The sequence below is a fragment of the Panthera onca genome, chromosome C1 (assembly GCF_046562875.1).
Source record: "Panthera onca isolate mPanOnc1 chromosome C1, mPanOnc1 haplotype 2, whole genome shotgun sequence".
NCBI lineage: Eukaryota > Metazoa > Chordata > Mammalia > Carnivora > Felidae > Panthera > Panthera onca.
The window spans coordinates 203,478,612-203,497,896 of NC_138346.1; the positions used below are offsets into that span (position 1 = coordinate 203,478,612).

Below are 19,285 nucleotides of genomic sequence, written 5' to 3' on the forward strand. Positions count from 1 at the left end.
CGTAGGCAGGTGACAGGGACCTGACTCTCTAGCTAGTGGCTTTGGCTGTGTGGCCATATTTCAAAACTATTAGTGGCCTCTGAAGTGATTGATGACCCAATATAGGGTCCCACAGTATTTCATTCGGTCACCCTTGGATAACTGACAGCTTATACTTAGCCTCACCTGGACGTGACACGTTTGGGAGCCTTTTGCTTCACCCTGGTCCACTCTCCAGGCTCCCCGCAGCCCAGGAGGTGGTTTGGAGTATTGAGAGTTAAGTTTAGTGTTAATGATCATGAGCTCCAGGTTTCTAGCCAGACCTGAGTTCAAATCCTGATTCTGCGTTTTGTTAGCCGTGACCCTGAGCTTGTTTGTCTGGGTCTGTTTCTTCCATCTGTAAAATGGCAGCAGTAACAGTATCTACCTCGTAGATGGTTGTGAGGATGAAATGCATGTGAAGCACTTAACACGGCTGCTCCCAGTACTGTTGTTACCCAGTGGGGGAGAGAGCACTGGACCAAGAGGCAGGAGGTCAAGGTTTGAGTTCCAGTTCTGCTTCTCCTTGGCTGTGTTGACCTTGGGCAAGTTAACTCTCTTCTCCGAACCAGTCCCTTCAACCGTGACATGAAAGGTTTGGGTTTGAAGGTCATTTCAGGTTCCTTTTAGGTAAGATTTGTGATTTGTGATGTTGAAGGTGCCCCCAAGAGAAAACAGAATGGAAGAAAGCATTAGGGCCAGATGTCTTATCTGCCAGGATCACATTTCACAAACACCAGCGACCTGGTGCCGTCTTCAAAAGCTGATCCCCCACCTATGCACCCCGCATCCAAGCAGCCTCTAGGCTAAACCTTCTCAACCCCAAGAACTGTTTGTAAGACCCCACGAGGCTTTCTGGAGCCCCAGCAAGGCCCCAGGGAAGGTGTGGGGTCAGAAAGCAAAACCTGCATCACAATGACCTGGCCAGCCTCAAACATCACACCCCAGGATTTTGCCCTTACGGATGCCTCAGGCAGGAGTCGGTCTTCACTTCCTCAGGACGGATTAGTTTATGGTAAGGGAGGGATGTTTCCCCTGGAGCCTGGGGATGTAGTGATCTGTTATAAAACAGGCCCCGCCAGGGAAATGGAACGTTTTCTTTTTTCTTTTCTTTTTCTTTTTCTTTTTTTTTTTTTAGTGTAGTGACCTCTGACACTTCCTCCCCCCCAACCCCCCCACCCCCAACCCCTCGCCTATCAAGCAGTCTGAGTCACCCCCAGCAGGGGACAAATGCTGGGGATAGAGGAGGCGTCTAGCATCCCTGGGAATGAGAGTCCTTCCCCACAGGAGTGTCCTTTAGTGCAGAGCCCCACTGAGTTGTTCTTATGCCCTGTTTGACCCCAGGGGGATGAGATGGGTGGGGTTTACAGAAAATAAAAAACAATTGGTTTCAACTAGTTCTACCAGTTTTTACCCCCTACAGTAAAACATCACTTAGCCATTTTAACACGCCACAAATTTCCCTTTGCAGAGACAATGGGCTTTGGAGGAATTTATTGGTGGTAAGGAACAGACACACTTTTTACAAAGCCCTTTGTGCCCAACGCATGCTAAATATTTTATACCTATTATGTTATTATTTTTTTAAAAAATATTTTACTGTTAGGAAAAAATAGGCTTTTCATTTTCCAGGTGGGCAAACTGAGGCCCAGAGAAGTAAAGTGATTTGTTCAAGGAGGGTGTGGAGCTGGGACTTGAACCCCGGGCCAGAATTACCCCAGAACATCAGCGGCAGCCATAATTTCGTGTGCAAACTTGCCTGAAGCCACCACCTAGGTGGTGATGAGACACAGATCTGCCCATCTTTCACGAAATCTCAGACTCTGTTTTCTGGGAGTACCACCTGATCATCCTCTGGTCCCCTGACAGCAGGGGCAGCTGCAGCCCAGGGCCTGTGACAGTGTCTGAGCCAGGACAGGAAGGGGCGGAGCTCAGCTTCACAGGCTTCTGTCCATGGGTGTGGGTAGAGCCCTAGAGATTGTGATGGGGGACCCTGTGTTCCAGTCGGTGGCCAGGAACCTTGGACTCTTTCCTCCTCTTCCTTCTGTCCTGCAACAGCATCCAGATGCAGTCAAGTCTTGAAGAGAACATTTCCATAGAATTCTGCATGATGCCTATCCTCTCCAGGCCCCAGTCCAGCCTGAGCCACTTCCTCTTCCAGCTGGGAAGCTTCTTTCTTCTTCCCACTTCCTTGTGAGGCTCAAGTCCACTCCCTTCCCCCACCCCACCCCACCCCACCCCACCCTTCCTGAGGAAGTAGCACCCTCTTCTTCACAGCTCCTGGCTCTCCTCTCTCCGGCTTTACTGTCCTGGGCAGTTTGCTCCATGCCTCTCCTGGATCTCAATTGCTTTTGAATTCTCTAAAGTCAAGTCAGGAAATCCCATAGATGTGTTTTTGGACAATACAAGAATGCCCAAGAAAAGGTTCTGGGATCAAACCATTCGGGTAGAGCTGCTCACCAGACCCCCTTAAAAATTAACAATGCATAGTCAAGTCTCTAAAAGTCCAACAGTTAGGAAATCTGGTTTTTTTTTAATGTTTTATTCATTTTTTGAGAGAGAGACAGAGACAGAGCGTGAGCAGGGGAGGGGCAGAGAGAGAGGGAGACACAGAATCTGAAGCAGGCTCCAGGCTCTGAGCTGTCAGCACAGAGCCTGATGTGGGGCTCGAACTCATAGACCGTGAGATCATGACCTGAGCCGAAGTTGGACATTTAACCAACTGAGACATCCAGGCGCCTCAGGAAAGATGTTTTGTTTGCTTTTTCAACCCAGGGTTTCCCAAACTGAGGTGGCCACGTAATATCTTCCCTATCCCTACCATATACCTGCAACAACTATAGAACCAGTGGCCCAGTGCAGAACCACTTTGGGAAATTCTAATGCCAGCCTTCTACCAAAAGCAGTTAATCTTGCTTTCATTGATTTAAGCCTTTCCTGTTTCTTGGGACTAATCTCACAAAATAAGGGGATGCCTGCCCAAAAGGGTCTTCAAGAAAAATATATTTGATGGGGATGAAGATTTTCTTAAGACTTGATGATGATGCCCAGAATAGATTAAGGATTTTCTAGAATGTGGAAGAAGGGAGAGTAGAATTTGAAACAACAACAGACAGGGTTTATCAAATTTTTATTTGTTTTCTAGTCCAAGGACCAAAGCCAGGGATGAAATGTAATGGAGAATGGTCAAACCAGACCCCAGTCACAGATACATTCTTTTTGAGTGAATGAATGAACAATCTATCTGGTCAAAAAGTTGGGAGACTGAATGAATGGCCCGCATATGTGCATGCATGCATGAATGAATGAACGATCCAACGACTGATCCCCTGGCCCCAGACTCTTTCTACTCCATTTTATGCTATCTGCTATGGAGATAGATATCTATGTTTCTTCTCAAAACCCACATTTCATCTTCTGTTCAGGAATCCTAGGTGGCTCTCCACTGCCTTCAGGATAAAGTCCACATACTTTGTTTGACCTGGCATTTAAAACCCTGCAAAACAAAACTCCAACCTACCTTTCCATCCCTTTCTCACTATTCCCCATTGGGAACCCAACCCTTATTCTAGCCACGCTTACCATTCCCCAAGCATACTATGTTAATCTTTCTCCCTTTTTACCTTTTCTCAAGCTACCTCCTTGGCCCCCAATGTTACTTATTCAATCCTAGCAATGCTTTGAAGCTCAACTTAGAACCTGCCGCCCATGTTAAGTGGAAGAAGCCAGACCTAAAAAGAGGACACTGTAAATGATTCCATTTATATGAAGGTCAAGAACAGGCAAAGCTACTGTGGAAAAAACAGAACTGTGGTTGCCTTTGTGACTGGAAGGGGCACAAAAGGGCTTGGGGGGGGGGGCAGGGAATAGAAATATTCTCCATCTTGATTCTGGTGGTGGTTACACGAGTGTATACTTCCATCAAAATTCACCAAATTGTACATTTAAGACCTGTGCACCTGTCTGTATTGTGCATTTAACCTAAAAATAAAAATCTTACCACTTAAGTCTCCCTGGCAATAATGCACTCCTTTGTCTATTATTTTCTCGAAGCACTGTGTCTATATAGGTAGCACATCACTTATGTAGACTCCCATGAGAATTCTTCATGAGGATGTCTGCCTACCCCACTGGGTGTGAGCTTCCCCCCAGGGCCCTCCCATAGCAAGCCCTGAATTAACATTGGTGAGATTCAGTTGAGGCCAGATTTCTGAAAATAAAAATAACAGGAGCCATCACGTATTAAGCCCCTGCTGTGTGTCAGGCTGTATGCTAAGTTCCTTGCACACATATTTCAATATATATACATGTGTTTCAACATCTGTATCTGTATGTATACATATACACAGGCGCATACATATAACCCCCATGAGATAAATACATAGTAGCCATTAATTCTGAAAACAGGCAAATACGAATAACAAAGAATAACAAATGTGAACGGTTTAGCTATGTTACATTATAATCCAGGCAAAATAATAGTATATTTCCAAACCTTATGGTCAGCATGTGATTGTGTACATGCGTGTATGTATTATTACCAATCTTCATTTTACACTGAGATACTGAGGCCCAAGGTCACAGAAACATGTAGTGTTGGCAATAGGATACAAACCCGGGTGCCTGATCTTAGAGTCGTCGAGCTGGCCTATTTCCAAAGTGGCATCACATAAATCCAGAAGGAATGTGAGCTCTTTCTGGCCAAGAGACTTGAAAGCGGCAGTTTCCCTGAAACTGCAAAGCGCGTGCGCGCGTGTGTGCGCGCGCGTGCGCGCGCATGCTGCACCGAGAGGTGTAAAGACTGTTTGGGGCTCCCACAGCTCCAGGAAGGTGCTACTTAGCGGCGGATGTCTTGGGTTTAGAAGCCTAACTGACTGCATCATTTATCAGCTGCATGACATGACCTGCGGCGAGTTATTTAATATCACTCCGCCTGGGTTCTCCCACCTTTGAGGTCATGTAGTAACAGTGCCCGATCTACCTCTTGGTGTTTTAAGGGAGGATTCAATGAGATCATGCATGTAAACCTCACAGCATGTCTAAGTTCTCAGTAAATGCTGGTTAAGTTTATTATTACCGTTTTGCTATTTTCGGTATGGTTACAACTCCCTGCCCTCCTCCTCCGCCCACGCTCCCACTCCTCCCTGCCCCCCCTCCCCAACAGTTCTTTGGCTTGCTCTCAAAGTCTCCCTTTCCTCAGAGGGTGGAAACCTAAGATATGGCCGTCTAAGAGCCGTTGTGACAGTTGTTTTTTTTTTTAATTATTCTTTTTTTTTTTTTTTTTAACGTTTATTTATTTTTGAGACAGAGACAGAGCATGAACGGGGGAGGGGCAGAGAGAGAGGGAGACACAGAATCGGAAGCAGGCTCCAGGCTCTGAGCCATCAGCCCAGAGCCCCTCGAACTCACGGACCCCGAGATCGTGACCTGAGCTGAAGTCGGACGCTTAACCGACTGACCTCCAGGCGCCCCGTGACAGTTTTAATCATGAACAGTTATTACAGCAGCCAGCCAGCACAGGGAGTAAAAAGAACTAACCCGTTGGTGGGTGGTGACTAGGGGATCGCTAACTGATTTGGGAAAAACATGAATCTTGGTTTTCTTAAGAATCCTTGCCACCTGCTTTGGGATTCTCCTTGCCTGGTTCATTCTGAAATGAGGTGGTTGGAAGCCTTACATCAAGAGGAATGGGGCCACCGTGACCAGAGTGCCCACCTTTGAATTGCAGGTGAGGTCCAGGCCTTGGAGGTCAGGGGCTGGTGGGTAGACTGAACCCCTTAGGCTGGAACCTAGCCCTTTGGGATCCTGCGTGAGGGGGGCTGGCTGGGGATGAGGTTCCGCTCTTTGCAGGAGTTTGGACCTTGGTGTGCCTGCTCCTTAGCCTGAAACAGCCCTCTGGCAGTTGAAAGGCATGGCAGGGAAAAAACCCTGTTGACAGTTCAAGCTTTTGATCTTTTTGATTTGTAGGGTCAATAGGCCAGTATTATCTGAAGTAAAAATAACCGTGCTCATCGAGAGAAAAAAAAAAACAAAAACGAAAATGCAGATAAATATAATGAAGACTAAATTAAGTAACAATACATTTAATAAATAACTGAAAAATTTTCATCCAAAGAGAACTACTGTGGCTCTTCCCTACCTTTTTCTCTGCCTACAGGAAGGCCACAGCCCCCGGGGTTAAATGCACAGGCTCTCTGAGCTGGATTCTAATCCCAGCTATACACAGGTGGCCTGGTCTCCTAAACTGTCTGAACCTCATTTCCCCAGTTGTAAAATGAAAATAAAGACCGCATCTATGAAATTAAAAAGTATGTTTAGAAGGTTTTTTTTTTTTTAAAGAAATGATCTATGTTGTAGGATTGACATAATCCCTGTAATTGACTCAATAAATGTTAGCTCTCATCGTGGCAAATATGTATCCTGACCAAAAAAAAAAAATGATATCACTCCACGGATACTGTTGTTACCTGCTGTTTCTCTCCCATTAGGCAACAACGTGAACCTCTTTCCAGCATGAAATGTTCTATGAAGACCTTTGTATGGAAGACCTGGCCTCATTTACCAGGTACCCACTGAGGGACATTCGAGTTACATCCAGTTTGTCGTTAGTATAATCAATGCTGTATTAACATAACTACAGCTAAATCTTTGTGCCCAGCCACAATTATTTCCCCGGGGGCCGGTTTCAAGAGGTAGGATTGCAGGATCTTAAGGGCAGGCACAATTTTATGACATTTAGTCCCTGTGACCGACTGTTCTCCAGAAAGGTGGTACCAAGTTCCTTTCCCACCAGCAGGGAACAAGAGTGATTCCTTCCCCACATCATCACCAACGCTGGCCTTTATCATTTTTGCCCATCTTTAAGCAATTATTCTTGAGCAAGGGAATTTCTTTTATCTGTCTGATTCAACTGGGAACTCCCGGAGGGCAGGGCAGGGAGGTAGTCCCTTCATCTCCCTGTAGCTCCGGCAGCTAATACATGTTCTACCCACAGTAAACACTCAAGAAATATCTGAACTGAGTCTCAAGCCAAGAGTGACTTTTTAAGTGCCCTGGGCAGACAATCTTATTAAATGCGAGACCTAACAACTAAGGATTCTACCTAGATGAGTTCAGGGACTCTACACAGAGGAAGACAAAGGCATTTCCAGAAGCACTGCGCTGATATTCAGATGTTAATCAGCCAAGTGATAAGTTCTGAGATCAGCCTGGGTTGGGGCCACTCATCTGCCAGCAGATTTGCATGAGATCCACTCCTGTTTCAAAGACTTGAGGGAGCTCTGAGCCAGGATACTTGGGTTTCGCACTGTCACCATTTTGGCGGTGGCCCAGGACACATCACTTCATCCTTTTGGGCCTGGTGTCCCCATCTGTTTGGTGGGGAGCTTAATAGTGTCTCCATCGAGGTATATCAACAACCATGGGGTTCTGCCTCCCTCTCCCTTCCAACACTTACTGAGGGTTTATTATGTGTGCTGGCACTGGGGTAGCATGAGACATAAAGAACTCTGGAAGTCCTGGCTTTAAAACCCTTGCTCTGAAACACTGTCACTATGTGCCCTTGGCAATGGAACTGATGAGACCTGCCTTGGAGGGTTTGGTGGGGAGATTAAATATGCTCATCTGTGCAAAGCACTTAGGACAGTACTTGGTACCTAGTTAAGCACTCAGCCTCAGCGATGATTATCTGATTTAAACTACACGGTGACCCTGTGAGGTAACTATTTATTATTTACCCCATTTTATAGATGGAGAAACATGGGGCAGAGACGTGACACAGCCCGTAAGGAGAAAGCCGGGATTGATCTCCCATCTGTTTGACTCAGGACTTTTTCATTTAGAATAGGAAATATTAATATTAAAATTGTTATATTAAATAGTAAAGCTGGAGAATGCTCCAGATCCCCTAAGCCAATCCCCTCGCCTGACAAGGCCCAGAGTGGAAGGGACTTGCCCAAGGACATACAGCAGGATGGTGACAGTGCAGAGCCGGGGCTCCAGGCTCCTGATGGCCACTCAGGAGCCAGGTGCCCAGTGCCCAGGGGTAAGGAGGCCTCTCCCATTGGGAGGAGCCGGGGAGCTTATGGGGGTGTGAGCATCTCTGCAGCCCCGACCCAGGCCAGGTGCCAGGAGAAGCCACTGTTGTCACTGGCCACTGCAATTACTCCTTTTGTCCATAATTCTACGTGCGGGTCTGCTCCCAACTCCTGCCTGGATTTTCCTCCCTGCAGCTGTCCTCAGTGCCCAGGAAGGGTGACCAAAAGTGTCTGCTCTGGCTGCTGAGTCAACCTGTTCGGCATTTCAGGCCCTGAACTACCCCTGCCCCTGCCCACCCCCACCCCCCAACCCCCCAGCGGCTCACGCCTTCCCGGTCTTGTTTTCAGGCTAGTTTTTTGTAAGGATATGTTTTATTTAACCCATCATATGTAAAAAAAAAAAAGTGTGATTTCAACATACAGCCAATACAAATAAAGTGTTAACAAGGCATTTTATATTCTTTTCTTGTACAAGTCTTTGAAATCTGGAATTGATTTTACACTTACCACACATCTCAATTTGAATGCTATGTTTCCAAGGGCTCATAGCCAAAAAGTGGAAACAACCCAAATACCTGTGAACTGATGAATAGATACGCAAATGGTGGCATATACTTTCAAAGGAATATTACATATTATTCAGCCATAAAAAGGAGTAAATGCAAGATGAAGGAAACCTTGAGAAACTATGCTCAGTGAAAGAAGCCAGAATCAAAAGAACATATATTAAATGACTCCATTTATATGCTACGTCCAGAATGGGCAAACTCATAGAGACAGAAGGTAAATTATGGTTGCCAGGGGCTGGGGGCAGGGGAGAACATAGATTGGTAACAGGTATGAGCTTTCCTTCTGGGGTGATGAAATGTTCTGCATTTAGTGGTGACGGTCGCCTAACCTTGTGAATATACTAACAGCCACTGAGTTGTATACTTTCAAATGGAGAATTTAATGGTATGTAAATTATATCTTAATTAAGCAGCTAGTTAGAGAAAAATACATGAAAAGTGTGATGCAGTCCTACCAAAACAACAAAGTTGTCCTTCATAGGAAAATATTTTACGCTGAGTCAGTTTCCAGATTTAAATATAAGTTAAATTAAATTAAATTAAGTCTAAAAGCCAGGTCCTCAGTGGCACTAGCAGGCCCCAGTGCTCTGCTAATCCCCCTCAAAAGTCCTAGGCAGTGGGCATTCGGTTCTCCTTTGCTGACGGACACACAGCTCTTTTTTTTTTTTTTTTTTTTAATTTTTTTAATGTTTATTTTTGAGACAGAGAGAGACAGAGCATGAGCAGGGGAGGGGCAGAGAGAGAGGGAGACACAGAATCTGAAGCAGGCTCCAGGCTCCGAGCCGTCAGCCCAGAGCCCCACGCGGGGCTCGAACTCGCTGACCGTGAGATCGTGACCTGAGCCGAAGTCGGACGCTTAACCGACCGAGCCACCCGGGTGCCCCGACATCCACCAGCTCCAGTGGCCGCGTTCTTAGCCACTGCTTCCCGGGGTTCATTCATTTACCGAGTGCCCACCGTGGACCTGATATTCATTTGAGTACCCCCTCTCGCCCGGCCTTCCTGCTCACCGGAGCCTTCCCGCAGGGGTGCGTAATCTCCCGGGAGGTGCCCCGCCCCCCTCAGAAGCTTGCAGCCTCACATCTGAAATGGCAGCTGCGGGGCAGCGGGCCCAAGGGAGGCCCGGGCCACTGGGAAGGCGCTCCTCGCCAGCCACGCCTGGCAGAAGGGAGGCCTGGGCACAGCCATCGCAGGAGCAGGCCCGAGCAGTCAGCCCACTCGAGGTTTCTCCCCATCCCACGGGAAACTACCACCTGGGGTTCAAAATCAGCCTTCATCAGCCACAAATGTCGTTTGACTCCCAAACGGCCTGTTGCCCTCCTCCTCATCTTCCAGGGCGTTTTTGTAAACCCCTCTTCTTCCTCCAATCAGGGGGATGGAACTTTCCAGGTTCAACTTCAGGCGGGGAGGGAATCAGGCTGAAGAGAGTTAGTACCCGAAGCCCCTATCTGAGGCCTTGCCTGTCCCGGCTTCTGCCGAGAACACTGCCCCCCGAAAGGCTGCGAGAAAGAGGCTGGTTCCACACTCGAGGTCTGGTTGCCTCAACCCAGGTTGAACTGGCAAATTCCTCTCAACACCCCTCCCTCAGAGAAGTGAACGGTAGTTCTAACCCCCGGCTTTCAGGATAAAGCACAGGCTGGGAGAAGCCAAACATTTGAGGGCTGTGGAAAGACAGCCGCTCCCACCCCTGCGTGCCTCTGTGACAGCTCTCACTGTGGGAAGCAGCCAGAACTAGGGGGGCAAATGTGCTACTGACTCAAACACAAATGACGAGTGATCATTTCTCCCTAGCTTCAACTCCTGGGCCTTGCGGGGAGGTGGGCCTGAATTGAGGAAGGGGATATAAAAGCAGAAATTAGTTACGACATCTAGATTTTTCTTTTGGTCTGAGTCCCCGAGACTGTTTGAGCCAAACTCAAGTTTGTTTGAGGGATATCCTGGGGGTTACTTTTTTCTTGACTCTCGAGTATAGTGTATGTTTGTGGAAGGAATTTATCAAAATCTCGAGAGGCAGTAAATACCCGAAAATTCAAAAACCACGTTACCTCACCATCCAGTGCTGATATTTTAAACCTTCCAAACTATTCTCCCGTCCACAAGTGGACGCTCCCCAACAAAACCGGAATTGCACACAAGGTGCTATGTTTTATAAACTTGCTTTTTTCAAAAGACCCGTATCAATGGGTTTTCTTTGTTGTTGTCGTTTAATGTTTATTTATTTTTGAGGGGGGAGAGGGGCAGAGAGAGAGAGGGAGCCACAGAATCCGAGGCAGGCTCCAGGCTCCGAGCTGTCAGCGCAGAGCCCGATGCGGGGCTCAAACCCGCGAACCGCGAGACCCCGACCTGAGCTGAAGTCTGGCGCTTCACCGACTGAGCCACCCAGGCGCCCCGAGTTTGTTGCTGTTTTAAATGACCATATGGATCGTTGTGCAGCACAATAGGTGAATTATTACTAAAACCAGAAATGATCCCCGCAGCCTCCTGGGAGATGAACATGATTAAGCCCAGTGACTTCAGGGTGGCTTATTAAGGAGATAAATTCCATTTCTTCTTGTTAAGCGTGGCTGTTAAACACTCACAGCCCAAGATGAAAGGAAGGGGGCGTGGCCGAATCAGCACTTCGGATCAGCCACCTGTTTTATTAAGCGTGCCCGTGTGTCCAACACCGCAGAACGAAAAGAAAGGTGCTTGTGTCGACTGGGACTGTATCTCACCTCCGGCCCTTCCCCTGCCCACCTCAGCCCGAGAGAGAGCTTGAGGCTGGGGGAAAAGGGCCTTGGCAGAAAGCACCTCGCAGAACTAGAAGCTCGGAAAAAAAACCCCAGAAGCTAAAAAAAAAAAAAGTGGGGAAGGTGATAGGAACTAGCTGTCTTTGGAGACCAGTTTCTGGCCCTCTGGATTTTCAAAGAGCGTACGTACAAAACCTCCGCTCCGGGCCGGTTGTCTGCATGGTGTCTGTCCTCCAGTGACCGGACATGGTGAGCTTACGGCCTTTGGCGATTAAGAGGCTGCCCTTGACCTGAGCTGAAGCGGCTCCCACCTGCCCACTGAGATGAGCCGCCCATTTCTGTTTTCTCAACCTGTCCCACGTCCTTCCCAGTGAAGAAACCAGAGTTGCCTGGGACAATGTCAAACTTTGCAAGGTCGTAAATGACCTATAAAGATCCTAAGACAGAATGCTCAGGAAGGAGGAAACGCTAATTAAGGAAATCCTGAATGTCCTAAGCCTGCTCATGAATAAGAGGGACATAATCACAGGCAAAATGGAGAAGCTCGTAAATTAGGATAAAGCCCCAGCCTCGGCACGGGTGGGACCTGGCAGATGGGAACCCAAGGTTCATTTCTGGGGTTAATGGAATCCTGCCCGGTCCTCGGGATTGCCTAACGCCAGGCACGGTGTTTCCTTCCTGCCTCGCCGGGAGACGTGAGTAAGTCTGAGACAAGTGATCACGGCACAGTCACTGAAAGCCAGAGTGATACTTGCTCTGGGCCACAGAGTGAAGTGGGTCACCGGAGATGGTTAGAACTCCAAGCTGTGTCTTAGAGAGGTGCTCCCAGAGCAGTAAATGACACCCCCTCCCTTTCCCTCTCCCTATTGGGCATCTTTGTCTCTCAGTCATTTATCACAGGAAACAAGGGACTGGAAACAGGAAACAAGGGACAGGACTACCTAGGGCTTCTTCTTTTTTTTTTTTTTAATTTATTTTTTTAACGTTTATTTATTTTTGGGACAGAGAGAGACAGAGCATGAACGGGGGAGGGGCAGAGAGAGAGGGAGACACAGAATCAGAAGCAGGCTCCAGGCTCTGAGCCATCAGCCCAGAGCCCGACGCGGGGCTCGAACTCACGGACCGCGAGATCGTGACCTGAGCTAAAGTCAGACGCTTAACCGACTGAGCCACCCAGGTGCCCCAACCTAGGGCTTCTAAAACCCCTTTCCCTCCCAGAGCTCCAGGCTCTGCACCGTGGTCGCTACAAGCTTCCAGGCAAAGGATCAACACATTCAGCTAGAGAGAGACACTCTGGGATCAGAGACGTTGACTGACTGGGGTCCACTCACACAGCAAATGGGGGGGCGGGGGAGGAATCTGTTTCATTTGCTTTCCACCAAAGATTCTGTTAAAGATCCCACAATTTGATGGCTTAATATAAGCAAAATGGAAACCCCGTGACTCAATCCACATTTCCATGACTCAGAATCTGGAGAAAATTGGGAATGTCACATGTGGCACGTCTGATACCAAGAGGTTTCTTCACACCCTGATGACTGTATCTATGCAGACTCTTCATCAATAAACCTTAACACTAACAACAGCGAAGGAAGGGTATCTGACCCTGACCGGACCCTTCTCTATTCCAGGCATTTACAGATACCTATGTTTTCTCACATAGTTCTCACATTCAAGCCAGGGGATGGGGGGGGGGGGGGGGTGTGGCGGGGGATCCAGGCTCAGAGAGGCGGTGTGACCGCCCAGGATCACACAACGTCACAGCCTAGACTCAAACCCAGGGCAGTTGGGTTCTAGAGCCCAGTTTCCGAATTGTACGATTACAAGCAGATTTTGGCTCTGTTCAAGATGCAGGCTGGGGTGGAGGTTAAGATCACGGGCCATGAGCCAGAAGCACCTTGGAGCCTGTCTTGGCCACTTGCTTTGGGGCGAATCGCTTTGCCTCCTTGAGCCTCAGTTTTCTCATCTGTAAAATGGGACGGGGTGGGTGGGGAGAGACAATAGCTTTTGTGAGCATTAAATGAGATACTTCAAATACAGTGCTTAGCTCCCTGGGCTGGGAGTGCCGGCTTCTGGCAGCACCCAGGTGGGAGGGGTTGGGGAGGGCCCAGGCAGAGCTCTTAGAGGAGCCGTGGAAAGCGGGGCTCATCACAGCCACAATTTCGATGAAACCCGTAATTATAACCGCTCCTGCCACCCCTAGCCCTGGGGCAGTGATAGGATCTTTGCAGCTCTCCAGGGTCAGGTCTGATCACCACACGGATGGGCAGGCGCAGGGTGCCGCGGGAGACGGGTGGGGGACAGGTGGGAGGGGGTGCTTTTCTCTGAGTCAGGCAGCAGGACACGCCCCGAAGCACACCATGGGGCACCCCCACCCTACCAGAGAAGCTGCCTCTGTCCCTTTCACAGGAGGTTACAGAGGGAGATCCAAAGCCCTAGAGTTTCTGCCCACCTTCTGTTTTTTGAGTTTTGTGTGTGTGTGTGTGTTTTCCCCCAAAGCTCATATGCAACATGCTGAATTCGAACTGAATTCATATTAAATATCAGCTCTTGTCAAGCAAACTTATCACGTACCGGGCTCTGGGCTAAGCACATTTTATTTATTTATTTATTTATTAAAAGAAATTTTTTTTTTAACGTTTTATTTATTTTTGAGACAGGGAGAGACAGAGCATGAACAGGGGAGGGTCAGAGAGAGGGCGACACAGAATCTGAAACAGGCTCCAGGCTCTGAGCCGTCGGCACAGAGCCCAACGCAGGGCTCGAACTCACAGACCGCGAGATCATGACCTGAGCCGAAGTCAGCCGCCCAACCGACTGAGCCACCCAGGCGCCCCATGGGCTAAGCACATTTTAGATATAAATTAATTTAATCCTGACAACAGCCCCATGGGGGGTGGTATCAGTTGCTCCCGTGTAGCAATTACTATGGGCCCCTTTGTATAGATGGGGAAACTGAGGTTCCCAGAGTTTAAGTAACCTAACCTGCTCAAGGTCGCAGGGCTAGAAAGTGAGGCCTCAGGCGTCAGGGTAGAACATTCTGGACCTGGCCACATGCTTACTGCTACCCTCTGAGCTACTATTTTTATCCCCATTTGGCAGATGCACAAACTGAGGCTCACCGTGCTAGTCGATGTCAGAGCCGGGATCTAGTGCCAAAGCCCATGCTCGCATCTTTATACCAGACTGGCCCACCATCCTGACTTCAGTGGACATGAATGATGGGCAGGGGAAGGGGTGGTTAGACAGCCCTGCCCCTGGGAATAATCACAAACCCAGAGCCCTGCTGAGGTGTTACCGTTCTCATTCGATGGATGAGAAAAATGAGGTCCAGGGAGGTGAGGTCCCTGCCAGCCAGACAGCAATTGGGCTCAGACTTGAACCCCTGTCTCCTGACCCAAAGGCTTGGTGCACCCCTCCTTGCAATCAAGGTGTCCGAAATTCTCCTCCAAGGAATTCATTCCTTGGGTCACGAAGGGGTTTGCTCTTCAAGTCATTTAAAAAGTATCTGTTGAGCAGTGACCTTGTTCCCAGCATGGTGCTGAGTCAGGGGCTTTCAGACTTTTGTAGAAGCTCAGGGGCTCCAAGGGAGGGTCCCAGGCAGGGTCTGAGGTGACCACACAGGCAGGGGTGTCTACCCACCACCCCAGGAACTGTTTTCCTTGTACCTGTTTTATATCAAGATGCTCATAGATTTTCTTTTGGAGAGAGAGGTCCACGCCTAAAAACGCTTGAACATTACTATGTTTGATCCTGAGGACACAGAGATGATATGACGTGTCCCTGGCCTTAAAAAGCCATCAGGGGACAGACATAGAGACAAATCCACTGTCGTGCACCAGCAAGCTTAGCCACCACCCAGGTAGGTGTGAAGTGTGTCGGGAACTCAAAAGAAATGGCTAGCTCTGGGGACAAAAGAGGGTGCTGAGTGGTCAGGCAAGGCTTCTCCGAGGAGGGGACATTTAAACCCAGTTTGCAAGGATTGGATTCTCTGAGCAACTGTGGTGGGGAAAAGCATTCCCGATGGAGGGAACAGCGTGGTAAAGGTGTGATGAAGAATGGTGTATGTTGAGGGAGCCCCAAGGAGCCCTGGAACTGAAGATTTGGGAACACCATCGTGCTATCGTCAGCCTAATGGCTGACAACACGAACTCACGGCACCCAGAGACTCATGGGGCAAATAAGTCACAGAGCACGGATCCATAGAACAGATGACTTTGAAACTGTCGCTACTTTTAGCGTCAAGATATTCATTGCACCTGCAGGGCCGGAAGTACTTCTGTTTACCACGCCAAATGCCGGGTGAGGCTGTGGGGACGAAGACATGAGCTATACAAAGCTCCCTGCTCTCCGGCACCCCCACATCTGTGGTGGGAAGGGGTGTGAACGTGCGGCCCAGGCTGCCGGTCAATGAGAATTTCTTAGGGTGGGCTGTGGCCGTGGGGGACGACAGGCTTTGGGGCCGATCGAGAGTTAGCTCTTGAAGCCCAGCGGCTGGCAAGGTGTGACACATTCCAACCAGGACGGCCAGGGAGGGCTTCGCGAGCAAGGTGGCCCCAAAGTTTGACTTGGGACGTGGGGAGGACTCCAGTGGACAGGGGTGGGAGAACACATTCTGGGCTGAGGAAGGAACAGCAACGGGAAGGGCCTGGACACAGGAATGCGCGGGGTGTGACTAGAGAACAGGGAGCAGCTGGGCTGGGCTGGGCTGGGGCACCGAGTCGAGTCGGTGGAAAGGGGAAGAAGGGGAAGGAGATAAGACTGGAAAGGTCTGTTGGAACAGGCGGCAGAGAAATGGGAAAGAGGCAAGCAAGGGGTGTCCGGACCCAGTGATCTGGGCGGCGGAATCTGGGCGTGGTCCCGACAAGCCTCGTGTTATCATCACCCTATGGGATGTCCACCACCTGGAAGTGCCTCTGAGGGACAAGAACACTCACAGCCCAGAGGGACAGTGGCCCGTAGTGGCTAGGAGGGCAGGGTCTAGAGCCAGCCGTGTGGATTCAAGTTCAATCGCCCTGCTAACCGGCCCTGTGACCTTGGGCGATCCGCTTTGCTTCTTTGGAGCCTCAGTCTGCCCCTCTGTACGACGGGGTCAGTAATACTTCTAGGACTGGTGTGGAGCTTAAACTGGTTAACACACTCAAAAGACACGGCACAGAACCGATCGCCTAGCAATTGCACCTGTCGTGCGAGTGCCTGTGACATATCCCCTGGCTCATTTCACTGCTTGTCCTTTCCAGCGGTGGTCAGAGGAGGAGGGCTCCGATGTCTCCGTCCGATTCAGGTGTCATTTCACTGGATTGTTTGGTTATTTAGTTGTCAGGCATGCTGCTTCCTCCTTTCCTGTCCCTCTTCGCAAGTACATAAGGGGCGCTAACTCTGTTCGCTGCTTCCTTCTTTTTTCCCCCATTACTGTGTTTAATCTCTTCAATATTAAAAGTTTGTTTTTTTGGATAAATCTTTTTTTAATTTTTCTAACGCTTATTTATTTTTGAGAGAGAGAGAGAGAGAGAGAGAGAGAGAGAGAGACAGCGGGGGAGGGGGAGAGAGAGAGGGAGACACAGAATCTGAAGCAGGCTTCCCGATGTGGGGCTCAAACTCACCAACCGCGAGATCATGACCTGAAGTCGGATGCTCAACCGACTGAGCCACCCAGGCGCCCCTGTATAAATCTTTTTGAATGTTTATTTATTTATTTTTGAGAGAGAGAGAGAGAGAGAGAGAGAGAGAGAGAGAGAGAAGGGCGGGGTAGGAGCAGGGAGAGAGGGAGAGAGAGAATCCCAAGCAGGCTCCACGAGGTCAGCGCAGAGCCAGAAGCAGGGCTCGATCTCATCAGCGGTGAGATCGTGACCTGAGCTGAAAGGACGAGCCTGACGCCTAACCCACGGAGCCACCCAGGCTCAGCTTTAATTTTTAAATGAAAAATTGCAATCCCCGCTCTGCTCCCAGGCTTTTTATTCGTAGTTTTATTAGAGTGCAAAATGTATCGGGGGCCATTTAGGATATGAGAGACACTAGATTGAGCCAAAAATATCAGTAACATTGGATACCACTTACGAAGCACACGCTGATGACAAGCTGTACTTTGGATCTATTCTCCACGGGCTCACTGCCTTCTGCTCGTGCTGGGAGAGTTTTGTGGTGGGAAGTTCTGTTCACTCCCGGTCCCTATTTCTTCCACTCGGCGTTCACAGGGCGCCTGGCTCTGCCCGGCTCGCCGATCACAGGCCCATCTCTGCTGGGCCCCGTGCTGAGCCCGGGGAGTACTGACTGCCCAGGGTGAGCGGCTCTTCTGGCCCCGGGGCCCGAGTATCTGGACCGTTAAACCATCACCCGGTGGGATCTGGGCTGAGCGTCTCAGGGGAATCCCAAGGAGCGAGCGGAGCCCCAGGGCCACACCGCCACACCGGAGGTGATAAGAGAGGACAGGCGAAGGCACCACTTCAAAGGGGAACCGTCCTGATTTGTCCCGGTATCATGAAGTCATACTAGTGACTGCAACTTTCGACATTCAGATGGTCGTCTGGGTTTGGCGGGACAGCCAGGGAGGGGAAGGTTGGGACAAAGAGCGTGCGTGCCAAAGATGTGAGCCCGATGCTCTGAGGCAGACAAACTTCTCCAAACCTCAGGTGAACGTCCCCCTCCCCGCAGGGCACAGACGCAGGGGTGAGGGTAACAACGGTGGTTGTCTTTCGAATTTTGAAGACCTACCAAAAAGTTGTCAGGCACCGCGTTGGTACAGAGAGAACACCGAGCTCAGATACTGACATAGCCAAGGTCACGCAGCCCCCCCAGCGGCCTGACACGGGTACCCGGAGCTTGCGGTGGGAAGAAGGCTGAAGAACGGACGGTCGACCCTCATTATTCGCAGAGTCTGTGTTTGTGGAGTAGCCAGCTTGCCAAGATTTATTCGCAATCCCCAAGTCAGCACCTGAGGCACCTTTGTGGTCGTTTTTGGACACGCATCCAGTGGGGGGGGGGGGGGATACGAACTGCCCAACACACAAATTCCCAGTTGATGATAAACAAGGTGACGCTCCACCTTCTTGTTTCGGGTTTGTTTTTGTTTTGTTTTGTTTTGTTGAGTTTTATTTATTTATTTTGAGAGAGAAAGAGGGTGTGCACATGCGTGGGTGGGGGAGGGGCGGAGAGAGAGAACAGGAGAGAGAGAGAGGGAGAGAGAGGCTGTGAGGTCAATGTGAAGAAATCAGCAATTATGTTAAATAAGGTGCATTTAAACAGAAACATGTCAAACAAGGTTACAGGTTGATCAGTTGATGGAAACGTGATCAGAGGCTTGCAGGAGCGTTCGCCTGTATTTCCCCTGGGAGCAGTAGGGACTTTACAGAACAGAACTATCACAAATGATGAGAAGCCACTGTATATAACAAAATGGGAGTTCTTTGTTGAACGTGCTTCTCTCCCCAGCCCCCCCCCCCCAGAGACATATACATACAGAAATACATATGTATACATGTAGTCTCATTCTTTAAAAACTTGTTAACAATTCAGAAGAAAATTCAATGAAACATTGAAAGTCCACTTTTATTTCCCCATCCATACCCCTCCCCGTTCATAGTTTGATGTTTTGTTTCCAGACTCTTAAAAAAAAAAAAAAAAAACATTTCAGGGGCGCCTGGGTGGCTCGGTCGGTTGAGCGTCTTGACTTCGGCTCCCGTCACGATCTCACAGTTCGTGAGTTCGAGCCCCGCGTCAGGCTCTGTGCAGACGGCTCAGAGCCTGGAGCCTGCTTCCGATTCTGGGTCTCCCTCTCTCTCTCTGCCCCTCCCCTACTCTCTCTCAAAAATAAACATTAAAAAATTTAAAAAAAATTTTTTAATGTTTTATGATTTTTCTGACCAAAGTGCACTGATTTCTAAATCCTTAAATCAGACTCATATATATGTTTACAACCATATCCAAAGACATGTGG

The 19,285-nt window shown here is 49.1% G+C and overlaps 1 long non-coding RNA gene across 2 annotated transcripts; it reads left to right on the forward strand.

Annotated features, from left to right (window-relative positions):
- The first annotated feature begins 556 nt into the window (after positions 1 to 556).
- On the forward strand, positions 557 to 8,496 carry LOC132673182 (uncharacterized). Of its 2 annotated transcripts, XR_009607904.2 has the most exons (4): positions 557 to 1,033; positions 5,626 to 5,746; positions 6,507 to 6,583; positions 7,767 to 8,496. It is a non-coding gene; the product is annotated as an uncharacterized LOC132673182 (long non-coding RNA). The 2 variants fall into 2 exon arrangements; XR_009607903.2 differs by lacking the exon at positions 557 to 1,033 and having other exon boundaries at positions 5,486 to 5,746.
- The last annotated feature ends 10,789 nt before the right edge of the window (positions 8,497 to 19,285 follow it).